This window comes from Harpia harpyja, chromosome 13, assembly GCF_026419915.1.
Source record: "Harpia harpyja isolate bHarHar1 chromosome 13, bHarHar1 primary haplotype, whole genome shotgun sequence".
In the NCBI taxonomy this organism is placed as follows: domain Eukaryota; kingdom Metazoa; phylum Chordata; class Aves; order Accipitriformes; family Accipitridae; genus Harpia; species Harpia harpyja.
In genome coordinates, this window is record NC_068952.1 from 15084660 (window position 1) to 15099757 (window position 15098).

At 39.7% G+C, this 15098-nt stretch overlaps 1 long non-coding RNA gene across 2 annotated transcripts in view; it reads right to left on the reverse strand.

The window, feature by feature from the left end:
- Positions 1-4071: 4071 nt before the first annotated feature.
- Positions 4072-15098, reverse strand: part of LOC128150325 (uncharacterized) — a 34527-nt gene continuing 23500 nt past the window's right edge. For both annotated transcript variants that reach the window (XR_008238025.1, XR_008238024.1), the window contains one exon: positions 4072-7449. This is a non-coding gene — a long non-coding RNA (uncharacterized LOC128150325). The remainder of the gene's footprint in view (positions 7450-15098) is intronic.

Sequence of the window (15098 nt, forward strand, 5' to 3'; positions counted from 1 at the left end):
TCTGTCTGAGAGAAATGAATCAAACTTAAGTATACAAAAAGGTCGTAAAAGTGGGATGAATTGTGAATTAATTTAGTTACATTAATAATTGTTTAGCTAGCTTGCTCAGATGTAATCCAGCTTCCATTTCCTTTGAGAGAATTAAAAAGGCTACGTATGTGTATGTATGTATTTCTAAATAACAGCAGCAGTAAATGGTAATCCCTTGGTACCAGAAAATGTACAAAACATCTTATTTTGCTTTTCTTTGGATTATTGCATTGATGTTAAATGTAATAATACAGCCATCCTCATAGGCAGTGAACAGACTGAGAGGGCCAAACTCTGCCTAGTTGCTGGTGGGCACAATTCCAGAAAACTAAACTTTGGATACTCTACCTGTCCAAAACTGTCTTCCTGAAGTTAGTAGAAGGTACAGTCCAGGACTTTATTTCTTGCGGAGAAAACTGAGAACCTGGGTGTTGGTGTAGATAGGCATGCTGATCCAACCAACATGAGCGGCAACAGCATCATCAGGCTCAAATTTGGAAACACAGATATGAAGTTGGTTTTTTTAAAGGGATTTAAGGCTTCTTAATACAGGTGGAGAAGTGCTCAGAAGCACTGCATTTTCAGTTTTACGTTGAACTGAATGAGAGCTTGGCCCATTCCTCCTGGACTTAACCGTGTCCCAGAGAGAAATTGGGACCTTACTGACAGACCAAGGATAAATGAGTAGAAAGAAGGCTTTACAATGCCATGAGTAAGCAGTTACCCCTGTTCCGTTTCAGTAGTTTACACCTCGTGCTCAGCCTGCCGAGGGGAGGAGACATGGTGGTGTTCCCATCGTACTCCTTTTGCCAAGAACCTCCAGGGCAACCAGCCCTGGGCTCCCGCTGCTGCCACAGGCTTCTCATTGCTGATAACTAATTATTTATAACTAACAAGTGCTGTCACTGTGTTCCCATTACTAATAATTACTTATTAGGATTATTGTTGTTACTACTATGCTAGCAGTAGGCTAAATCCCAAGCTCCCAACTCGGATTTTATTCACAGAATTATTCTCAGTGGGTAAAACTTGAATTTGGTGTGATTATTTAGTCAGTGTCACTCTTCCGTTTCCAGAGCTATGTGGCTACACCATTTACCATTTACTACCAGTAATAAACTTACCTAGTTATTTTGCAAAAACAGATGAGCTGCTACTCTCTTCCTCTACTCTGAGGGCAGGGAAAGTAATTTCTAATCATATTATTGTTTTGGTTTTTTATTTAAGAGTCAGAGAGAGGGTGACTCATGTTTCTGTTTGCAATTCAGCAGCTGCCTCCTACTGTCCTCCTGAATCATCAGTTTGGATGAAGCATTACTGCCATGGTCTTCATCATTTGTAGAAAGGGCGGAATTAACTGACCCTTCATTTCATAGCCTTATAAAACTTTCTTGCACAATTGGGCTAGACGGCTTTTGTTTGGAAGGGATGCAGTGAAATCTGAGAAATGGATTGTGAGAGGAATTTGCAGCGTCAAAAGAAGTTTAATCACAATTATTCTTTTCACTTCTTTTGGCACTGATTTAAGAACTTGCTTTGATATGAGGTTAGTATAGGAAAGAATAATGGTCATTTTAAAGGGATGTTTCTGCAGCCGTAGCTGAACATTTTAAATAACTGCCATCTTTGACATGTCAGCCTCTTGAGTTTTCTTAACTTTCACTTAATGTAGAATTTGCTCTTAATTCTGGAAGATCAGTATGTATCTGCTGTGCAAAAGAGTAGTAGTGACATAAAAAGTAGAGATACATACTCTGAAAATTTGAAAACTTTGAAATAAACTTTTGAAATGGAAATTGAAAACTTTGAAAATTATTTGATACAAAAATTCAGGTATGCCCCCTTGTCACAGTCTTGTTTTCCATGGTATCACCAATGAGGAATCCCTGTAAATGGCTGCTGATGACACAGATGAACGAAAACATCTGAAGTGCAGGTTCAGGTCCCACGTGCAAGACTAAAGGATGTCATTTTGATCCCCTTTTCATTAAGAGTATTGAGAACAACCTCCTAAACACTTTTGGGTCCTATCATAACCTAAACTTTTTGGATGCAGTTTTGAGTGCATAAAGTGGTTTATGGACTTAGTAAAGGCAGCCTGATTTCCAATACATTAAATGTTCACTGTGAGGATCTGAGACTTATGCCCCATTATTAAGCCTGACTTTTAGCATGCCCTGATGTTCAGCATCCTTCAGTAACTTTGAGAAGGAATTTCTGCCATGCTGCTTGTCATGTGTGACAAACATAGCAATATGGTTGATTTTCAGCTCGTTATGTCCCCTCTGCATAAGAAGGGCTCTACGACAACAGTTATTAGTGACAAAAATAATAATCACCACCCTAATTTATGTATTAGATACATGGGATTACAGGACATTATTTAACATCACATCTGCCCATAAAAATTAGAAGTGTCCCCCCAAAATACAAATTAATTTTAATGCTTGAGGAAGGCTGCTAAGTAACAATAAAAAAATGCCATATTTATCAGGATTAGCACACTTAAAAGGAATACACAAAGCTTCATAAATCTTATATTGCTTATGCAATATGCAAACACTCATTTTATAAAAAATACATGACTTGTTATTAACAATCTTTTTACTGTGTCAAAGCAGATGTCACTACCAAAGAGCAATTATTGAGTATATTCCTCAAAATATGAAAAAAAGAAAATCTTAAATTGGTAAAATACAGATAAATATCCTCTTGGCTATCACAGTTCTACTGATTAGACACTAATTCCAGAGTACATAAAAAAATTAGGCTTACTGTAATTTCATGATATATTATATAAATATATCAGCATTACATAAGTATACTAATACCTATTTCTTATTTAATGTTATCCTTCCACAGGCACTAAAAGCAGAAAAATGTGCAGATCTCTTTATTCATGCTTATAGAGGTCAGCATAAGATAACCAAGTTGTGATGAAAAGCACTGTTGTACTTGATCAACATAACTTAATATATAGGCAGCACAGTACTTCTGATGTCTTTTAATCATTCTGTTCTCTGTTTTTAAAATACTTAGGTATTAAAAAAATGTGATGTTGGGTGCTTTAATTAGACTGGTGTCACCTAATAAGCTTTATTAGATTTCAAAACACCGCTTTTTCATATCTCCTTAATCATTCCCCGAGTACAACATATATATGAATAATTCATTACAGACAAATAAAATAAATCATTTCCTGAGATTTTGCATATTTATTCAGGACTCAGAATCCCTTCCTTTAATAATTGTAGGTATATTTTGCTGAATTTAAGCTAGGGAAGTTAAAGCACAAACCCCGGCATTTTCCGCAGCAGCCCGTGGATGGTGTTTAGCTGAGGTCACAGCTGTTTGAACAGCTCTTTGTGTGGGTTACCAGGGAATGCCCACAGAAAGCCTGTTTGTGTGCTTTACTGAGGGAACTGGGGGGTGAGGGGGGTGCTTCTTTACATGCATTGAAATGTGTTTTCTACTCATGTTGTACAATCTCCTGCCACATTTTGAATCTCCTGGCACATTTTTATGCTCCCCGTTGACCTCATCATCATCATATAAAACATTACTTGAAGAAAGAGAAGACAGGTGGAGGCTCAATTTTAGTGCTTCCCATTCTGCCCTCACTGCTTCTTCCCACCCGGCTGCCCTCCTTCTCCTCCTCCCTCCCCCACTTCAGTTACCCAACAAAAAGCAACAAGTAAAAAACTAACCAAGGAAGTGTTTCACAAAAAAAATTCCATGTCACCCTTTCCCTGACACACACACAAAAGGCAGCCTTAGCAATAACCACAACCATCCAGCAAATCCAAAAAAGCCTACATAATGAACATACGAAAGTGTGAACTGCTAAACTGCTATTCAGTTAGTTCTTGGCAGAACAGTTTTAACATAAATAGGTTTGACATTTGATTAGAAATAGACACTTTTTCTTTCTTTTTCTTTCTGTTTTTTCCTTCTTTTTTCTTTCTCTTTTTATTTTTTCTTTTTTTCTCTTTCTTCTTTTTTGTGCTAGACATGAATTATATTCAGAGCTCACCAGAGCACAGATAAATGCGAGCTAACATATTTTTAACTTGATTACGTTCTGAAGTGATGTATAGAGGCGCATAGCTACTGTAAGTGATTCCATGGAGAGAAAGGGAGAGGGAGGGAGGGAGGGAGGGAGGGAAAAGCCCTCCACGGATATGATAAGGAAAGCTGGGATGAATTGTGGGCTCTGTTCTCTGTTATCCAAGGGTAGCTAGCTGCTGCTGCACTAAAGGCCTTTATTCCCTGCCTGTGGGAAAGTGGTGGGCGAAGGCTGCATTCTCAGTTACACTGCACATGCAGATTTTAATTAGCTGGATTAAAAACAAGACCGTATCATGTTCTTTAGCAGTATTCTATCTAGAAACAAAAGATTTTCTTTCCTGGCTTCTGCAAGCAGCACAGTACAGCATTAATAAAAAAAAGGTCATGGCAGTTCAAGATGAAAGGTCACACATGATAGAAACTCTATGTGAGGGGGACATCATGTTTATCTCCGTGATAAAGGAGCTCTGTCCAGGCAGGTCAGTGCAACGTGCCTCAGCAATAGGAAAATATAAACATATGGGGTGGATAGATGGTAGAGTGGGGAGCTTGGCAAAGACAGTTGTTCAGTTTGTGGAAGTAGAGAGAAAAAAAAAACAAAGAGAAAGAATTGTTAGAGGGAGAATATAAGCTGAAAGGATCAAGTTTTTAAAAAGTAAAAAGTAAAAAGAGGGTCAAAAAGAGCCTGAGGTGAAGCCTGGGCTGATGGCTGCATAACACAGCTCAGAGCCTGAGCAGTGTGAGTAAGCATCAAGTCTGTGGTGATACCCTCTGCCAGCAGGCAGGGAATACCAGTTTGGGCCACTGGGCTATGTCCTCGCACACCACAGGCCATTCACACATGGGCAGAGCCTGCACACTTCTGCCCATAAAAAGACCATGGAGATACTCATCCCTGGGTCAAGCTTCAAGCCTCTAATTCCAGAGGATCCCCAAACTGAGTGCTTGGGCTGAGACTGAGCTTTTTATGTTTTATTTGGGCCACTACAACTATTGTGTTGGGGTTTTGTTCTTTTCTTTTGTTTTGTGTTTTGTTTAATGGAGAGCCAGGCTTTCCCTCAGTGAAGACCAAAGGAGCGTTAGCAACTCTCTAACCCCCAACGTTCAAGGCTTTACCCTAGAATGCACTGAGCACTTTCAACACTACTGTTATCAGTAGGAGGGAGATGCAAGCCCTCCTCGGCTTCTCGCAAGATCAGACTGCAAAAATAAACACATTATGGCCTTGCAAATGTTAACTGAGCAGTGGTCTCACTAGGTCTGAATAGAGCAACTGCCATATGCCAGCATCTATGGGAGAGTGCTTCAGGCTTGAGGGGCAACGCGGAAAGGGAAGGGAAAGGGGGCCAAAGGTAGGTTAGGTCAAATGTTCCACCTCTGCTTTGACATACTTCCTGCTTTTCAAAATCCAGCTCAGAAAAAAAAAAAGATTGATTTCTAAGTAAATCATTCTGGGCAACAACTCTATTCTTTTCTTCATAACAATTTCATTAAGATTCGCACAGCCCAGGCCAGGTATGACTATGTACATATCAGGCTCCATAGCCTCTTTTATGAGACGGATCCATGGATAGGTCAATTAAAAAACAAAGGGTCTTTTTACCCTAAAAGGAACATTGGGCAAAAGCACACAATCGAGTTCTCATAGTTCAGCAAGGTGTTGCACATCAAATGACCCCATTAACAGCACACTCTTAGCCTGTAGCAAACCTGAGGCAAAATATGTGTTAGCTTAAATGTTGTTGAAATCAGTACTTGTTAGCTTCAGTAATTCAATCATATGTCTGAACTCTAAGAAAAGTAAAGGCTAGTGCTAGAAACCAGAAACCTTCTGGATAAAACAATACAGTTTTTCATTTTGAGCAGCAATTCAGTATAGTAGTTACCTACCAAACTGATAATGCAATGATTAAAAAGTCCCAATTCTGCTGCTGCTGCTGAGATCATTGGAAAATCATGGTTTAATTCAATACATGTATGTAATTTTCTGTAATCTCAGTAATACAGCATGGCCTAATATAATAATTTTGTATGATGATCTTTTTAAACCTACTTGGCCTTCACTGCCGTTTATCTTTAGAATAGAGAAAAATATTATAGCATGAACTGCCTGATTCTTATTTATATTGCTGCAGATGGAAGTATAGCATAGTACCATGAAGGACAGTGTTACATGGGATAATTGGGGTACCAGGTACACAGAGTTAGCCCTAGAAACACAGAGCACCAGCTCCCCAAATTATCTCACACTTCAGGACACTTCAGGCTTATCCAAACCCACTCCCAGTGCTCTGACTGTGAAAACATCATGATATAGGGGTGAATGCACTCATGTCCATTTTGCAGGGTTTAAAACAAATTCCCTTCCCAGACATGTGAAAAAAGTTGCCACGGAAGTCAAAGGGATTTTTATGTTCACATCAGTTCAGCGTGCTTATGTGACCTTGGGCACCTGGTGTGTTTGTATCTCGACACCTCACAGCTTTTTACCCTTTTATCCAAATGGGGTGTTGAGTCACAGAAGATCTTAGTCACTTGCTCAAAGCCGTAGGAGATCCTCCATCGGGGAAGAGAGCTGAAGGTGGCTTTTCCAGAATCTCAGCTTGTGTGAAAAACCTCTCAGTAGTTCAAAACTAACAACAAGTTTTGAGCAGGCAACAACCCAATTCTGTTACTCTATGAGATTTAAAAAACGTTCATTTCAGTACTCATTTGGCAAAAAACAGAATGAGAGAAAAAAGAATCCAGATGTGAAAGAGGTGAACAAACTAATGATTATACTTCTCAGGGGCTTCTGGCCACTGAGGCCAATAGGGGGTTTCTGTTGACTTCTGGCAGAATTACTGAGGTTTCACTCTGACACTAAATAAACTACACAGGACCGGTAAGGCATGGGCCTGAAACCGTCCATACTACTAAATTAGTCCCTGGCATAGTTTTCGCCCAAGGCTGCTTGTGCTCTTCCAGACAATGCCAAAGCACAGTTTAGGTATTAACCTGGGTCAGGGACCATCTCCAATAGGTATTTTGGATGTGGCCACTGTGATTTGGAGGGTGAGAGAGTTTAGCTGTGTGAATGCAAGCTCTTTCATGCCAGTTGGCCTCCAGGAGAAGTCTCTGACTAATTTTATTTAATAGTTTAGATGTAGTCAGCGTGTCCAGGTCTTCCTTTCCTTTCCAGTCTTGCCGAAGCTAGCAGTCAGTGCTCAGTCCAAACATTGGCAGTGTGACATGGCATTCAGCAGGGTGACAGGAGCAACATGATTTGACCATGCAGGTCTCATAAATGCAACACAGTTCATTATATTTTAAAGAAAAGCACTGTTATTTGAGGAGTGAACTGAAGCAGGCCTAGAAGTAATAAACCACAACGTAAAATGATACAAACAATTGAAGAATGAATAGGCCAATTTGTTTCAATTAATTACGGGCTAGTTCTCTGTTACTATAAAGCTGTCTGCACAATAAATAAATATATGTCTTTTTAATAAATACAAACTGTGATATTATATAAATTCCAGGTACACTGTTAAAAACATTAAAAACTAGAAACTCTTCCTTTAAGTATTGCACAAAACCTGGTAGGTTCTAGATGGAAGAAAACAACATTTTAAACAAAGACCTTCTCATTTAAAGCCATAATCATCAACATGTGGCTTATATGTAGTATGTGGCAGCTGCAACAACATTCATATCTCTGTGTGCCTGGTCTTAGGCAGAGCAAGGGAAGTGCTGAAAACAGTAGCATTCCTCATGGATCGGCTCCAGATCCCACAGAAGTCAGGGAGAATCTACCCTCCATGCTTACTTTCACACTCAGGCAGCGCAGCTGACATTGAGCAAACAGACCACAACTATGCAGCTCTCTCCCAGCAAGTCAGGCACATAAGAAAAGATTTCTATCCCCTCCCTAAAGTCAGGATTTTTGCGAGGAAAGGAAGAGAAGTGGAGAGGTGACACCACAGCCACCTGGTTGCTTCAGTAAGTCTGTCTTGCACTAACCCTGACATCTGTAAACGCCTTGAAGCCCCCAAGATCCATTGCATAAATAGCCATGGTGGAGGTTGTTTTTTGGGGAGACAAGGGAATATGGTTTTATTTATTATTATCCTTAATATGTTGTTGCAAAACATTGTCCCTGCTAGGAATTAATACTCATAACAATATCAAATCATCACAATATGAACATGAGTCTTGGGCCCAGCTGGCTTACATGTTCTGGAAAGATCATTAGTTTAAAGTTTCTGCTGCTGGGAACTGAGAAACAATGACACATCTCAGGAAACAAATCCTTCTTTTCACCACTGCACTCCTGATGCTTCTGCCCCACTTCAGATTATTTTATGAGGAAAGAGAAGGGAAAATGCTAGTTGATCTCTTCTCCAACGAACGTGGCCATTGCACTGGATAAGAAGATAAGGGCTGGCTCACAAAGAAGATAAGATCCTTCTACAGCTTCCCAGTGACAGACCAGCTGCTAAGGACTGTGAAAGGTGAGCTCTGGCAATTTAAGAGATACACCAGAGAGGCATCAAAAGTACATGTGTTCTTCCATATCATACATGCACATGAGCTAAAGTTCCTAAAGGAGAGCTCCAGCAGACATAGTTGTATCTACCTAGCAGTGAAGTGGATTGCAATTTTATCACATTCGGCTTGCTTAGCTTTCCCACAGTAAAAATATTTTGTGTCAACATGAGTCAAGCTAAGAACACAGATCCTCATTCCTTGCTCAGATGCATTCACCCAGATGTTTTCTATTTGCTCTACACTAGAAAGTCAATGTGAGGTAAGAAGCAGCACAGGAGACCTCCTATGGTGGTGCATGTCAAACTCTGAAGAAATGGTAGCCTATTGTGTGCAAACTTAAAATCACACTTGGGAGAGGTGACAGGAGGTAAATTAATTTCCAAGTAGTTTCTAAAGTATGTAATTCTGTTTTGTTGCTGGGGTTTTGTTTTTAAATTTGACAGCATTTTTGAGATTTAATTTCAAGTTGAGGGTGTCTGTTCCACCAAAAATACACACAAGTATGGACTCTGTAAACCTCTAACCTATATATTTGATTTGAAACCCCAGAATTACCTTGGTAAATGACAAATCACTGAAAAAAACCCAAAACATAATTGATATTAAATAATAAAAGGCAACAAATGAGAAACCTAAATAATTTCTTGAAAATCTGTTCTCTATGGATAAAAAATTAATAGACATTTTCTTTAGGGCCTCAGAACTGATAGTACTGTGGCATGCACAATGCAAACATGCTTTGCTCCCAAAGACCTGGCACCAGCATTGCTATTGTATAACACAGCTTTAAACCTGCTCTGAAGAAATGCTGTAAATCAGGACTCATTCCACCAAAGTCAATGGAGCTAAATGACCATAAAACTGGTATGAGAGAGAAATCAGATTGTTAACCTCTAAGTAGAGCTTGCACTTGTCTCGCAATCTTTGTTTGGTCAGGCTATACTTTATTCATGCAGAGTGTGAAATGAGAGCCTCAAGCTAGGAAATAAGTATTTGATTGTATTTGAGCTATGCTTGATATAACTTAATGATACTAAACTTTTAGCATAAACTTCTTGGCCCGTATCCAGTAACATTGCCTGAATTGGAATGGAGGTGTCTGATTCTAACCTCAAACAGCAACTTGGACCATCTTCTGCCCACACAGTCTAATGATATGAGAACCCAAAAGCAACTACAGGCTTCCTTCTTTGACCTGGAAGTTCCCACAGTATTTCCCCAGAAACACTTCAGTACCCACCAGGGAAACAAGAGAGATGACTTACCTATCAGCCAGTGGTAGTAGATAGATTCTGGTTCTTTCTTTTGGGGATAACTTGATATTTTATGTTACACTATTATTGAAAACAGGAAACTGGGGCCAGGAACCAGAACCTCAGAACATCTCCCATCCCCTCCACTTTTTAAAAATGGGCTTTACTTGATGTTGCATTCCTCAGAAGATATTTTTTACCTAAATTCTCAGTGGGCTGAGGTGCATAATATTGACTGTTGGCTGGCTGGAAGGAACTTCTCCCTCAGGAGCACTGAGGCACCTTCATTGCACTGTAGGATCAAAACATAGGTATGCAATTTAGGTTGTCTAAACTGCTCTGCAGATGAAATAAAATCCTCTGAATTCAGGTAATGTGGCCCTATGTATCCATGGGCCAGGAGAATAATTCCTCCTTACAATGGACCTTTAAACTCAATGAAAACATCATCCTAATGCTTGGTAGCAGTCAGACAGCACACAGGATGTCAGGAGTCCTTTGGAAGGGAAGGGAGAACAATGCAGAAGATGTCATTCTGCTGTTTCATAAGGTCATGGTGAATACTGAATACACCTCTGATCCCCTCACCTCCACAAAGGCATAGAAGAAGGAGGAGAGCTACAACAGGGTGCAACAAGGATTATCTGACATGTAGAAAAGCTTCTCTACATGGAGACTTTAGGTTGCAGAGGATTCTTCAGTTTGGAAAAAAGGTGACTGATGAGTAGTTGACATAAAATTATGAAAAAAATGGATGAAAAATGCAGGAAAGAATTATTCAGCATTTCTCATAACATAAATGCTAGGAAAACATGCTAGACTAGGAAGACTAAGGAACACACTGTTTTGTTTTATAAGGCCACATGATGTTGTAAAGGTCAAAACTATTAAAAAGCCAAACAAAATACAGTTAGATATACTTTTAAAATAAGACCCATAGAGGGCTACTGAACACGGAGCTATGGACTCCTTCACTTCTTTTTTCTTTGCATGCATATTGAAGATCTGATCATTTCACTCCACTTCGAAGACATTCTAAAATCTATATAGTTTCATTAAGTTTGTAAAAAATGCCTTAAGATTCACCACTGACCAAGGTTATATATGAAGACAGCAGTTTTACATATATATTCAAAGAAAAAAATATTAACTAGATGTTAAGAAACTGCCACATTCAGATCTGGATTTTAAGTTCTTCACTGTTCTGAGGCATCTGGAACATATTTAATGATTAGTGTTATTAGCTATATGTTATGTGGTAATTTAATACAAATTGGGGAGTGTGTGCAAAAATTGTTCAGAATGCAGCTCCTGATTTCTGGTTTCCAGCTACATTGTAATTTATTCATCGTGTTTGGTTTTGGCCCTTGTTTTAGTGGTGGAAAATCATGATAAAAGAGCCATAAAAAAATGTGAGGAAAAATTCAAGGGAAATACACAGCTTTTTTTTTTTTTTTTTTTTTCTCTTTTTCCTATCAGAGGTCTCAAAGAGCAAAGACAACCCCAGAGTTTTTGCAACTCCAGCCCATAAGCCTCTGTCACTGCACAGAGGGGAGGAAGATGTCAGAGAGGAAAGGGAAGAAGCCCTGGCCTGGGTCAAGCGGGTGCATTTCAAGGGTTTCACTGAGCTTGCACCCTGGCTGCCAGGCCACTCTGGTACCAAGTGCTCTTTCCACTCTGTTTCAGTTTCTGTTTTCTCTAGGTGGTAAGGAGCTTTCTGTTTTATCATGGGCTAAATCTGGGTTTGGCAGACACACAAAAAAAAGTGCATTTCACTTTCTCTGGGAAATGTAAACAGCATCACACCCAGCCAGCACTACCAGTTAGTGTAACAGCAGAGAAAGCTCTGTTTCATATCTGGATTTTGCCTCCTGAGTGGCACATGCAGATGAAAGTAAAATAATTAGTCTGAAAAGGTTCATCCATTTATTCTGCTGGCACAAAGACCTTCTTTGTTTTATTTTATGGGATCTTAAGGATCTCATTTCCCATTTTTGATTATGTAAAAAAAATAAAAGAAAGAAAGATGCTGCTGTGTAAAGAAAGCACCCAACTTTAAAAGCATTCAGAGAGGGAGCAGTAGTTTTGGCCTTCTGTTTGTGTGATTCCAATAGGTGTATTTAAATGTAAATGCTACCCTTTCACCCTTGAGCCACCTATTCTTGCAGCCAGCAGAAAGAGAGCATTCATGGTATAATGTCTTTATGAGGACAGATCTTATACTTAATTTCTCATGTGAATCAAACCCTTTTATAACACATTTTGTGAGATTAAAAGAACAATATTAGTCTAGTGGCTCAGCAGCCAGATCACTGCTCTGTCACATGGGAGACGTGCATTCAAAGGGACGGCAGGCAACTTAGCAGGGAAGTGCATGACTGAAACTGCAGCCACGAAAAGATTCAGTCCTCCACTCTCACAGAATTGTTTAAGTTTGCATTATCTCCTCCCTCGGGCCAGCCAGAGCCACCCTCTCTCCAGCTCCTTACTGGAAACTGTGTCCAGCTGCTGCTTCCTTACAGGGAGTTATTAGGAGGACGTAAGACCCCAACTCTTTAAACCATCTGTGTTAACTTGCATTTGCACAGTAGGGAAGATTTTCAAGAAGGAGAAGGGAGACCTTTTTGAACAGCTATTTTCAGACAAAGTCCCTTTGCCCAGTTTCACTCAGTGCCCATGCACTGAATCATAGTGTGTTCAGGCTGCGCTCGTGGCACGCGGATGTCTGAACTGCACAGCTTGCGAGCAGGCGGCATCCGAGACTCTTAGCGGAGGTAGGACATGACAATAAGATTGACAGAGTAGGCTCAGATCCTGTTATGTCAGGGTAGAGTCTCACAGAAGCCTAGGGAGCCCTAAGTGCTCTCTCCATATTAAGGGATTTATTTCTCGAGTGGGGAAAAGACTCAGTTCATTTTGGCTAAACAAGTTGAAAAATAAATTAGTTAAGCATAGGCCAAGCAAATTGTTGCATCTTACTTTGCCCCCACTGAATCAAAATAAGATGTCATGTTCTTTTCAGAATAAATTTTTTTCATGGTTGCATGTGACAGACATCAGACTTCGGCTTCATGTCACCTCCACACACCAACAAATACAGTTTGGAGCATGGCTCTAAGACGGCTGCAAGATGGCTACATCATGTACTGGTGTATGTTCAGCACCGCTGATTACTAGAATTATTATTCTTTTTGTGATGCTGCTCAGAGGACGCAGTGATAGAGGGTCTTTGTGCAGAGTGACATTCAAATGCTTAACAAGATGTATTTTTCTCCTTAGATCTCACAGTTCAAGTACAAGCCACGTTATTTTCTCATTCTTTACAAGCTGTGTGATGCAAGACAGAGGAGTCTGTGTATGCCGCAAGTGCAAGCACCAATGTCAGGCAGTCCCACTTACTTCCCTCACTTCCCCTTCCCTTGATACAGAGCATATGTCTCATTGTGGCACTAAGCAGATGAAAACTGAGGGGAAATAGCCTATTATTTTAGGAGGTGCAGGACAAAGCACCTGGAACACTGAAATGCTTGGAAAGCACTTCTGTGAATGTTTTAGGTTGTAATATATTAAACAATTAAGAGGTGTTGGTATTTCTGTGCTCGAGGGCATTTAAAACAGGGAAGTCCCCTTTAAAGGCACTAGAGCGGAATGTGTATGGTCATGCTCTTTAAAAGAAAAACTACCTCTTTTTTTTTTCCCCTTCTTTCAGCAAAAAGTCCAAGTTTCAGCTGACTTGCTCTTTCAGCAGAGGAAATGAAGGCAGATTATTTTAATGCTGTTTTAAACAGTTAACTCCTCAAAAAAAAAAAAATAGTCCAAAGAATAGAATTAGTTACCTTGAAAGCTCTACTCAGGTAATTTAGAAAATAGTTTTGCTAATAACCTTAATGCATTGCTTGTATACCCAGGACTGTCAGCACTACAGGTTACTACAGGTTAATCAGTAAATTGCTGGTACCAGCTACAGCCAACCCTTAAGAAATCCAGAGTCTCTTACGTCTTTGCTTCTATTTTCCGGCCAATAAATCAGTGGCTGTGCAACATCAAATTAGCAGGAAAGAATAAGAACTTAATACTGACAATTCTTAGCTGAGCACACAGTCAAAATTAAGTGTAGTTAATGAACACTTAGTTAATTCTTAGAAAGCTCCTCTTAGCATGCTTTAAAGTACGTGAAAGTGAAATGCAAGTTCTTTTAGACAGGTAAACAGACAGGCATGCTCACACACACACACACACACACAAGCCCACACATATGTAGTCTACATTTACATATATGCACATCGATAAATTCCAAACAGACAAGCTCTAGGAAACTTTATAAGAGAAACAAGAAAAAAATTACCTACTGGTCTCTATAACGCCAACAAATGCACAAATTCCCTGGAAAACCTTTAAAATTGTCTATTCTAATATTTTGAAAGAATATGTTAGCAATCATTTTCACCAAAATATTTTTTCTGACCAAAAAAATAACCCCAAAACTTAATAGAACCTAAAAATTATTAACAGTGGAAAATGCCTGCTTCAAGCTGCTTCTAAGAAAACAAACACAGGAATTGGCAACTTCTGTGCAGTTTTAGCTCCAAAGTAATTATGGCAGGCTTTTGCTTTAATCACTTATCTCAGGGCAGCCCATCAGACTAACAAGAAAAAGAAAAAAAAAAGTATTAAAACTTAGTTGAGTTACTGGAATCTTCTGGAACTGAAAACTATACAGATGGTCTGCAACATATTTGTATAGAAGATGCCCAGTTGTTGATGGGTTTCCAACTATTATCGTAGCATAGTAAGAAGGCAGATACTGGGCAGTGAGCACTGAGCAACTGTTGTCACTGAGCCTTCCCCTCTTGGCTGCATCCCCACTCGCCCAACGAGCAGTTTTGGTCTCCCAGAGCAGAAACAAAGGTTGCTTTGGAGAAGCTGGGAAGCCTAAGAACACCATGTAGATTTAGGACTGGATAGGAGGTATTGTGCAGAGGCCATGCCCATTACTCATCCACTGGCAATGGGCTCTCTTCCTTTTGTCTGGAAAGACGGTAAACTTTCAATGCCATCTGAAAACAGAAGGCCTTTCACAGAGTGCAAGAACTCTGCCATCTCAATCATGTGAAAATATTGTAAACACTTTCCCAGCCCCCATTCAGCTGTCTGAAAAGCAGAGCTAGAAAATACCAAACAAAACGGGGAGGAAAGAAAAGGGTGTGCGTTGCGCAC